Raw genomic sequence first — 12,221 nt, forward strand, 5'->3', positions numbered from 1 at the left:
CCAAGAAGATTTTCCGGAGGAATTCCTGAAGGAACTTCCAGGAATTTTTTGAGGGACTTCGGGATCCATTTTTGGAAGGAATATATAGAAGGACTTCTGAAGGAAATTCCGGAGGAATTTCTGAAGGGACTTCCGGAGGTATTTCTGGCGGAATTTCTGAAGGAACTTCTAGAGGAATTCTGGAAGAAACTCTGGATAAACTTTCGGAAGAATTTCTGAAGGAACTTTCGGAGAAATTCTTGAAGGGACTTCCGGAGGAATTTCTTGAGAGACTTCCGGACTACCGGAGTAATTCTTGGATAGACTTCGGGTGGAATTTCTGTAGGGGTTTCCGGAGAAATCTCTTGAGTGACTTCCGGAGGAGTTTATGGAGAAACTGTCAAAGGAATTCACGGAGGAACTTCCAGAGAAATTCTTGGAAGAAATTTCGTAGGAACTCTTGAAAGAATTTCCAGATGAATTTCCGAAAAAAAATATGAAGCAATGCCAGAAATATTGCTCTCATGCATTCCTGGAAGAATTCGCATGGAATGCATACAAGACTTCAAGGAGGAATACTTGGAAGAATTTTAAGAATTCTTTGAAGAATTTCCGTTTGATTTTTTTGAAGAACTACTTAAATAAATAAATAATGGGGGAATTTTCGAACAAATTGCAAATGAATTATCGAAGTAACAAACCGTGGTGGAATTAAATGGAAAGTATTGTACTCGCCTTAAATAATTTTTCTGAACTTACACCCGTCGCAATGTTTGGTTACGTACAAAATCTATCATCCTTTAAAAAGCACTCAATAAATGTGGAGCAAGAGCTTCTTCTAATCCTTCTAGGAACGATTGGATGCTCCAAATGTATGTATTTGTATACTACAAGTAGACGGGGAAAATCGTTTCTTCCTGGCGAAACATGTACAAAGCGGTAAAAAGCGCAATTACATTCGATATTTGCTTTTGCCGGCTGTGTGCGGTGAAATTTATTAATATTTTGGTCTTTATGGTTCGCTCGATATGATGCAGATGGTTTTGCGGGCAGACAAAGAAGCCGCCAGCTATTTTATATGGTATTGGTCGTTTGCATTGGAGATTGTCTGCCGTCGGTGAGGTGGATTTGAAAGATTAAAGAAAACATTAGAAGCGGTAGATACGTGGAGCGGTTGAAATATCATACATGTGCTTCTGGAGCAGAAAATATGCTCACATACAATTCGTATTTTATGTTGCCACTGCCATCGAGGGTCAGAGAGCTAAGAGGGTGAGATTCGGGATCAGCTACTTTGAACGATTTCGTACCTGTTTAGATATAAGAAACTGAATGATATTTTATCTAGTTATTTGAAAAACACCTTGATAAAGCTATAAAAAAATCTAGTTATTTAAACAGTTTCGACAGTCAAAATTCTGAGCGCGTTGTCTTATTTCATGGTTAAGGCGACCTCAAAAAACAACAGTAGTAAAGATTGTAAAAAATATTTATAAAATACAAAATCGACGAAATTCAACCTGTGCGGTAATATATCAAAAAATTGAAATTGTGCATCGGTATGTTAATAACAGATTAAAAATCAAATTGGCAAACAACCAATAAAGTGTGCAAGCCTGATGTTCAGTCCAAAAATCAACAGAATGGGAAAAATCTCATTACTACGACCCTCGTGCAGTAACTGGGCTGCTTATTCAGGCAGCATTCATCGAAATGGATTGCCTGCACAGCACGATTATACACACATGCCCACGATCCCGGCCGCATTTTACATGGAATTCGGTGTAGATGGTGCTAATAAAGTGTCATTTTAAATAACACCATCTACGTCTACACCCACCACAAGTATGTGGATGTGGCAGCGCGGTGCGAACCTCCCCCAGGATATGGTATTGTGCAACCGCTTTGGAAGCTATTTGTTACAGACAGCCCCTTCGCATTCCCACATATGCGTGAATTGATCTCCGAAACTGAAGAGCGGAAAAAATCCAATAGGGAAGTTTGGGCAACAATGTTTCTAATTTTCTCGGTTAAAGCAGAAATTCGATGATGCTATTCTTGCATCGTTATCAAATATCTTGTTCTCCAAATAGGCAGAAAAAGCTTTTAAGCCACCTGAAACAAGGATTCAATAAATAATAACCCCTTTATTGTGTTCAAGCTGTCTCAATGCCGACCACGGCCCCCTGCACGTAATACACAATCCTATCAGGATGGGCGTTGCTCCAGTTCCCATTTCATGATTTACGCAAAACCGCAATGAACCTGAAAATTAATTTTATTTCAATTAGCAATTAATTACACGGGAAATTAATTGAATTTACACAAGCGGAGCCGATGAAGGGCCACGCAAGTGTATGAAACAGGATCAACAGAATGATTTTTATTGTCGAATTCCTTATCGCATATCGTTTCAGTAGTAGGTACTTTTATATTTGTAAGTAGACTGTCGGTTCGTGATTTTCAGTTTTCAAACTCTGTAACATACTGAACCGTGGGATCCGGAGACAACGAGTTCGTTTCTCGCTTTGAATGATTCAAGAAGGGTTCTGATAGGTTTTATGGCTTTTTTCTGGACTTGTTCACTTCTGTAATCAGGCGTCCCTCGATAGTGTCCACACTCGTACTATAGAGTAAAGCTATATCCATTTAGAATCCGGAATAATAAAATCATCTGTATCTCGGTAACGGATTGACGTACAAATTAGATTAATACATCAAAACAAGGGTAATTAACTGTACTTTAAGGAAAAAATATTGATATAAATCATTTCTTCTTGTTTCAATTCGCACCTTTTTCTTTATTCCTCTCATTAAAAGTTGCACACCTCCGCAGTCAACTTCCTTGGCACATTTGTTCCACATTTTGGACATCTGAGTCGCGTCCAGAGCTGTTTTCCACTTATCTTAAGCTTCTAGAAAGCTGTCCGAAATCCATTTTGACGTAAGTTTCATCGTCGATGAGCAGGATTATCATCGTGGGTGTGCAGATTTTTTCTGTCCTTTCGGCTTCCATCTGGAATAATTTTTGACTCGCTGCACGAAACATCTTTAAATTTATACCACAGCAAGTGGGCGCCTAGGTAGAGAAACCGCTGTAAAAGAATTCTTGCAGCGGTCACTTTCCATGCCGCTGTAATACAATAAATGATTCCGGATTCTAAATGGACATAGCTTTAATCCTATCGATAGTAAGTTAATTAGCATTTTTTGCATTTTATGCTAGATTCAATTTAATATTAGAAGAATGTCGTGCTGGCGAATAGACGTAAAAGTTACTGCTCCAGTGATTTTTTATTGTCTTCATTGATTGTAGAAAACAATAGAAAACCCACTAGCAGCAAGATCCTAAGATGTACGCTTACACGTTGCTTGCTACTCTCCGATGAGATGGTTGAACATTTGTGGAAAGCTGCTCAAAATAGTCCAATCAACCATTAATCAGCCGCTGGATACCAGACTGTTTGATCCACACCCCCTGGTGGACAGACGCTCGAGACGTAACTTTTCACTCTAGCAGATGTCAGAAGTACAATAGTGCCCAGGCAGCACTACCAACTAAGTACGCAACCTTTAACTGGCGGTCTTATCATCGGTCGACCTGTTGTGGAAGCGTGACATTAGAACTTGTGGGGACCAGAGCTATTCTTTCCTTAATGTCAACCCACTCATTATTTTGCAGCCCTAGCTAGATGGCACCATTAACGATGAAGGACTACGACACTCATTCAGTTCTTGTAGAATTAAATACAGAATGTTATCACTTGTCATAAGCCGAGTTTGTACAATCCCATTGAATTCCACCACTTAATTGTATCTTGACCGATACGTATGTCGACCTCAACAGTAAGGCCGTCTTCAGTGTCTCGTACTTGACTCGACTTCGAGTCAAGTCGAGTCAAGTACGAGACACTGAAGACGGCCTTACTGTTGAGGTCGAAATACGTATCTGTAAAGATACAATTAAGTGGTGGAATTCAATGGGATTGTACAAACTCGTCTTATGACAAGTGAAGACATTCCACTAAAAAGCTCAAAATAATGTTCTTAACAGAATGTTATACTGAAAACTGCGAGAAGGTTAGAGTTTATTAAGCTAAGTTTTTAGCATTTAACTGAAGTGATATATGGGTGAATTTATTACTTTTCTAGTGTGAAAGATACGAAATTTGCTCTAACTACACTTCAGAGAAATGCTTATAACTTGGCCTGTCAAACTTTAATCTTCTCGCGGCACCATACATCTAGCTCCAAATTAGTTTTTGATGTTGCTCCATACTTTTTTTCTTATGAACTTTCCATGAGTTTAGCAGCGCCCAAACATTGACCGATTTGGCTAAAATTTTCCAAAACATTCCAGTTATGTAACGGGCATTCCGAAGAAGATCTAGAATGCGCGTCTCGTCCCGATAGTGACTGAAAAAAGGGGTGCAAAAATCGGGTGTTTTGACTTTATTCACTCTCCAGTGCAATGGCACTGAACATTTTTGTCTTTGCCAAATCTATGGCGGCTGCTTAAGTGCAATCTCTGTAGGAAGGCGCACGTCTAAACTTCGGTGAACCTGTGTTTTTTAACTTTGAAGAGGCCCAGTGACGTTATTTTTTCAGTCGTTCGGTCTGGAAAAAAAGTGGTGGAGACGCATAGTGGGTTTTCCCTGTTCGGTCAGGTGGAGACGCTGGATGGTGGAGACGCTTGGTGTCTCCTGTTGAGTAAGGACAAAGCATCGTTTCACAAAGCAAACGTCAATTTCCACCCGTACCGTTTGGTTGTGTGCGCCGGTAAACATGGAGTAGGCCTCGGGCCATCTCTTCCTCCCCAGAGGCCCCAATAATGGTAATATAACAGACAGAATCGATGGACAATTCACCGAAAGCAGACTCCCGCGTTTCATGGATCCAGACAATACGTCCGGACCTCTGCAGGTCCCTCGAGTGCAGGGTGCCTTCATTGGTGGATCAATTGATACCGCCAGCAAAGAAAACCGCGGTGCTATATACAACCTGAAGGTAAGAAACCCTGCCCATTTCACACGCCAACAATGGACAAATTAAGTGACGGTACACCCGTGTTCATCGTCGTGCATCTTTTCCTCAACTCGGTTAAGTGTGTGGTATCAAACGTCGGCTTTGTCGCCCTTCCCGAAGATTACCTCCTTAGCCAGTTGCAGGACCAAGGTGTGCGCGACATCTACCGGATCAAGAGAAGGCTTCCCGCTGGCAACAAGGTCAACACCCCGACCATTGACACTGTCATCCCGGAGCTCGTTAAATTTGGATGGTCAAGACGTCCCACAAAGCACTATTATCCGAATCCGATGAGGTGTTACATGTGCTGGAACTTCGGACACACCAGTAAGCGATGTCCAAGTAACGGAAAAAGGGAGTCCCCCACAGGCAAGCTAGGATTTATAGGTCCGCTCCGGTGCAGGACAAGCAAATACTTTTGCAAAGGTCACCAGCGCTGATGAAGATTAATTAATCGACAAGCTGAAAAAAAATCATCGCCAAGTTACAGGAAGAAAAGCAACAAGCCAACTAACCTACGACAATCCGGAGTATGTAGCCGGCTCGACTCCTCACAAAAAAAAGATACAATCGAAGATCTCGTCTACAAAGTCTACGAGCTTACCGAAACGATCAACACAGTCTTCAAGGTGCAACATGTGTGAGATGTTCACGTAAGTTTATGCACCCAATCAAACATTGCTTGCTATGTTCTAACTTTTTTTTTACAAGGGAGAATGCATTTACACACTAACCCAGTACACGTGCATTGTAGTTGCCAAACTACCACACGGAAGTGTACTGGAGTGTCGGACTCGACCATACCGGTAATACCGACTAAACTCCCTTGGGCTCCACCATCGTTTCCCCCAGGAACTACCTCGCAGTACTACTTCTGGGGGGATGGCAGTACTAAGCGTACTCGCTCATTATCGCTCATACAGGCACTCGTCCCATGCGAGACTGACTTGGGTGCTCGCACACCATTCACTCCATTTGAGTCTTACTTGGATGCTCTCCCAGGCGCTCCGCTGCCATGCCTCGAGGTGTCAATAGCGGTAACTGCCTGGGCCTACAGATATTACGCTACGACACTCCTGCCTCAGCACGAGCAGATCAATCACACCACTGCCGAAGCAGACCACACGCTACCCTGCCGAAGCAAGGACACTCCCCATGCACCACATGTGCCCAACTGTAGGTGTGTGGGTACAACCCACTGCTACCCTGCCGCCGAAGCAGCTTCTCCAAAGACCATTCGCTCCATGTGACCCTTTTTCGGGTGCTCACTCTAACACTCCACTGTCATGCCTCGAGGTGTCGATAGGTACCTCGACTCCTACCTCAGCATGTGCAGTCCATACTCAGACTTCTGCTGCGCTTCGAGGTGACAACAGCGGTGACACGCTATGACACTCCTGCCTCAGCACAACCAGATCACTCACTCCCTGCCGAAGCAGCTCACGCGCTACCCTACCGAAGTAGGGACACTCCCCAACTCACTCTAACACTCCACTGCCATGCCTCGAGGTGTCGATAGCGGTATGTAGGGACGAATCAACGATACTACGCTACGACACTCCTACCTTAGCATGTGCAGTCCATACTCAGACTTCTGCTGCGCTTCGAGGTGACAATAGCGGTGACGCGCTATGACACTCCTGCCTCAGCACAAACAGATCACTCACTCCCTGCCGAAGCAGCTCACGCGCTACCCTACCGAAGTAGGGACACTCCCCATGCCAATTGGCACTCCCTGGGCTTGTGTTTTTGAAGCGGCACACAGTCGCTTTGATAGAGTCTGATTACGGGCACTTGTGGTTTTTTGGGAGGGATTTTAGCAGAGCCCACTGCTAAATCCCACCACGCCACAGTGGGCGCAGCAAGCCAAAAACGTGCGTTTTTTTATTTGCGTGTAAACGGTTGATTTGACATAGGTGGTGTCTTCGGAAGAAAATTTTACCAAAAAATAAGCTATCTTTTGGAAGATTAGGGTGACCTAAAAATTCGCCTGTTAGGGTGATCCAAAAAATTTTTTTTTCTCATTTTCGTTCCAAAAAGTTGAGCCCGTACAAAAGTGATAGAGCTTGAAAATACAAACAACCTCGTAGAATATACCAACTCTCTATCTTTTAACGGTAGCGAGTTATGATGAAATTTCAAAAAATCGTATCTAAAACCAGGTTTTTTCAAGAAAACTTTTTTCTTATTGTTTTTCGACATGGACTTATTCTACAAAGTGAACAAGTACATCAAATCACACGTTTTCCTAAAAAATGTGGATATTTCGAAGGTATATTAGAGAAGTTATTAAACTTTTTCATATTATATAATGCAATTTTGATATGTCCATATCTTTAATTGAGGCAAATAGTGGCAGATCAAACACAAACCATATGAAAGTATAGACATCCAACTACCAAATGCACTCTATTTTGTTAGGAGGAATGCGGAGGAAATATTGATTTGACAAACATTAACTCAAAAATCATTTTTTAATATATTCATGGACCACCCTATCGTTTAATCATTTTAATTATTTCGCTCGATGATCTGTACATATTTGGATCCAAATTGGTAAACGTTTTGAAAGGACAATTTTTTTTTATGTGTTGGGAAATATTTCTAAACATTTTTCATACATTTTCCCATCAATGAGTTTAACATCGTTCTTATACATGCTCTAGGCACTTCTTTTGCTTTTATGTACCTTTTTCGTACATTAAGAGTTAGGAAATTATGTTACAGCTTTGAAGCAGATCGCAATGGAATCTGCTCTCAAAAAGTATTTAAACGTGACTATTCCCAACGATAGTGTTTTACCATGTTTATATAAGCTTGAGTCATTTTTATGTAAATCAAACCAATAGCTCCTCCAAGTTGCTTCTATTATAACAGAATGCATTTGGCATATCAATCAGCTTTATTTCATTTTTCTCAAAGTTTTTATGCTTTGCTCACATTTCCATCTATATTGTAATCGTTTGAACGATATTAAGCTCATTGCGGTGATGAATGAGAAAATGCATGAAAAACAGTTCAGATATACATATTTTCCCACTCATTTTTTCCAAAAACTTTCTAATAATGTTTGTGAAGACAAAACGTTTAACAATTCGGGTGCAAATATGTACATAGCATTAGTGTTTCAAGCGAAATAAAAGAATAGGGTGGTCCATGAATATATTTAAAAAATGATTTTTATACTAATTTGAGTCACCTTAATGTGTGTCAAATCAATATTTCCTCCGAATTCCTCCTAATAAAATAGAGTGCATTTGGTAGTTGGATGTCTATACTTTCATATGGTTGGTGTTTGATCTGCCACTATTTGCCTCAATTAAAGATATGGACATAGCAAAATTGCATTATATAATATGAAAAAGTTTAATAACTTCTCTAATATACCTCCGAAATATCCACATTTTTTAGGAAAACGTGTGATTTGATGTACTTGTTCACTTTGTAGAATAAGTCCATGTCGAAAAACAATCAGAAAAAAAGTTTTCTTGAAAAAAACTGGTTTTTAATACGATTTTTTGAAATTTCATCATAGCTCGCTACAGTTAAAAGATAGAGAGTTGGTATATTCTACGAAGTTGTTTGTATTTTCAAGCTCTATCACTTTTGTAGCGGCTCAAATTTTTTGAACGAAGATGAAAATTTTTTTTTTTGATCACCCTAACAGGCGAATATTTAGGTCACCCTAATCTTCCAGAAGATAGCTTATTTTTTGGCAAAATTTTCTTCCGAAGACACCACCTATGTCAAATCAACCGTTTGCACGCAAATAAAAAAACGCACGTTTTTGGCTTGCTGCGCCCACTGTGCACGCCCTAGGCAGTTCTCCCTGACTCGCAGACAGCTGGGGAGGGGTCGTCAAGCCCTTGGACATGGTCCATGCTGTCCCTGCTGTCCCTGCTGCCCCATGTTCGAACTTGCACATATCAATCTGAACACGAGCCTGAACTCCGATACACCCAGGCGCAATGTACAATGTTCAAGCAATGTTCAAACTTGGGTTCAAACATGTGCGCTTGCACACGAGAATGCTATCTTCTTCTTCTTCTATATAATAAAAATGAGTTGAGATTTCCTTCCTGACGATTTAACTCGCGAACGGGTTGGCCGATTTGTAAGATTTTTTCCCTAATCGATTCGTTTTGGGATCCGCAAGGTTTATATCTACAAAAAGTTGGTGAATTTAACGGGGAAAAGTAAAAAATCATTTGAATACAATTTTGGGTCAGCTGTTGAGGAAAACAAAACAAACGAGCGGAAATTGATCTAGCGTGCGGTGCTGCAAATAGTTTATTGTGACATTTGCAACACCCGGGCAAAACTGGGTCTCTTTCGCTAGTGCTTGGATAAATGAACGGGTTACTAGGGAAACTATTGTTGATTCTTCACGTTTCCCAGCCTTGTTATTCAAATCTCAAATAAGAGAATTTAACCAAACTTCAATGAAAGTATGATTGCATAATTGAACATGTTGTGCACATTTTTTGCACTTTGCGTTTATAGATGTGAGGTCTTGATTCAGGCCTTTCATTCTCGATGCCTTAGGCTCGAATCTGCTCTGAGCGAAGCTTTTTGTTTCCATTTGGGTGTCTGGCAAATACACATAATATTCAGTTGTTATGAACATTAAGAATAATATCTGAAGATTTTATGCAAAATGTTGAATAAAACAATTGTTGTGATATTGAGATATCGGATCAAGAGCATACTGTGGGTAGGCGGTTAAGTATCTTATTCAGTTTTTCCATCACTCGATAAGGGCTGAAAATTGCCATTTATAAAACTGAAAGTATTCATGTGCCATTTCTAAAAAAAAATCCAAAGACAAGGATTCAAACACTAGTGCTCTGAGTGAACGCCAAACAAGTTACCACTTGGCTATCACCGCTACTCAAGAAGAGAAACCACTTTACCAATATGAACAGATGAACAGCATGCTGTGTGTAAACTGATGTTTAAACTTCCATGACATAGTTTCATAGGGGCGTAACTGCATTGATCGATTTATCTTCGTCGATGTTTTCTTTTTATTATTGTAGCGAATTGTGCTAGATTATCGATGATTTTATTGTTTGGTGTGATAAAGGATGAATTGTATCTTGCACCAGAATCAATAATCACGGTTGTAGCTTTTAAAAGAATTGTGTTATTAACAAAATATAAAATCGATTAAGAGAAATCGATCAAAACAGTTACGCCTCTATGAAACTAAGCGCGAGATGTTCAAACCCGTGTGTTTGAACTTGGGCGCACACTCGTGTTCAAACTGGGCGCGATGTTGGCTCGGTTTATGATGAACTCGGTTTGGATCTAGTATGCATGTTTGAGTGCGAACTTGCACACGGGAAAACTGCACTTGTTTAAACGCGGTTCATGTTTTCGTGAAGACTGTCAACAAGCTACAGGCATACCTCAACATCAAGGACAAGATAATTGAAAAGCTGCGAGCCAAACTCCCACAAGTCAACCAGAAAGCCGAAGAGAACAAATAATAAAGAACAGGCAAGAAGCGCAAAGGATGAAGAAAAACAAACCCGACGAGCAAAGGAAGAAACATGGAAAGGCTCAAGAAGAAGCGGAGAAGACCGAGGAAGAAGTGAGAAAAAGGTACAAATGCAGGCACCCAAAAGCGACCGTGGCTCAAGGAACCGGAAACAACCTCCTCAACGCTGTATGACTACTCCACCAAAAAAGGTATGTTGCAAACGCACTTATCCTGCTCAGTGTTTGTAGAATCATAATCAAATCACAATCATCGAGGCTTCATGCACGAGCCAACTGGCTTGCGATTCTGTAGGGAGTGCATCGCGCTTGAGTTTCTTGGACAGAATCAGCGATACTCGCCGAAAAATAATTTGCTCTAAAGAAATGCAATCGAGGCATATAGTTAATTTACATAAGGATTTATTACCCATTGTTTTGAGCAAAAAAAGTTAATTCAATGCATTTAACACAGAAGAACACGTAAAAATCATGCAATGATGCAAATCGTGATTCGAATCATGAACGTTTCACTGGACCAACCTTCTGATGGAATTTGACTCACTCATGATTTAAATCGCCGATGAGATTTGAGAATTTATGATATTACCAACACTGATCCTGCCAGAGTCCTCTTACCACAAAGCCAAGTTACGAACGACAGCTGCAATCGACCAATTCCCGGTAGTAGCAGTAATAATGGAATGGCCGTTTCCGATAACCAACGTCTCCATTTACATTCCCAGCATCCAGCAGGAGATGGAACGAGAACTACAGGACTAAACACTAACAGCCCTCGAACTCTCCGAAGCCATTCTCGGAGCCACCACAACACGATCCCAAACCCGTAAATCAATTATCTAGTGGAGCGAAGATACCAAAAAGGCGGTTCAACATTAGAAGGAAAGCGCTTCGCGCATTCAAGAAAGCAAAAAAGAAGGCCAAAAAATGCTACCGGAAGACCCCGCTCTAGCCAATGTTCGGATGACATACCAGACGGCAAGGAACGAGTGCCGGCAAACCATCCGTGAGGCAAAGGAAAAGTCCTGGACTAAATTCCTCGATGGTATTTCCAGCGAACAGTCAACCACCGAGCTTACAGATAAGCGAAGGGCTGAAGGGATCACCCTATCAGTCGACGGCAACATGCAACGAGATCCGGCAATCGTGGCTGACGCCGATTATCTTTCTGCCAAGAGTACCCAGCAGACTTCCGAAGAAAACACCCCAACCCCACCGTCGAAAATCTCACTTTCCGAGTTCCTCTGGGTGACGAAGCAAGCCTCAGCCAGCCCTTCTCGCTTGAATAGCTCGTGTTTGTGTTGGGAAAGGGTTAGCGGAAATCCGCCGGAAAAGTTGCCCTTCTTGAGGCCCTTAATAAGGAGTACAAAGCGGCACGTTTCCAGCTGAGTGGAGGTCCAGTGTAGTCGTGCCGATACCAAATAACCAATGACCATCAACAGACGCAAATAGTTACCGCCCGAATGTACTGACTAACGTCAGCTGCAAAATACTAGAACGCAGGCTAATTGCTTACCTAGAAACCACTAGATCACTTAGATCACCATCAACATGCCTTCCGGCCTGGGAAAGGCACCAGTACATACCTGGATTCTTACTTACTTACTTACGGATCCTGTACACCTCCGGTGGTGCAAAGGGCCGACTTGAAAGATCTCCATCCTGAGCGTTGCCCGGCTATCGCTTTAACCTGTTGCCAGGTTAGATTTCGGTCG

Source organism: Armigeres subalbatus, chromosome 2 (assembly GCF_024139115.2).
Source record: "Armigeres subalbatus isolate Guangzhou_Male chromosome 2, GZ_Asu_2, whole genome shotgun sequence".
Classification (NCBI taxonomy): domain Eukaryota; kingdom Metazoa; phylum Arthropoda; class Insecta; order Diptera; family Culicidae; genus Armigeres; species Armigeres subalbatus.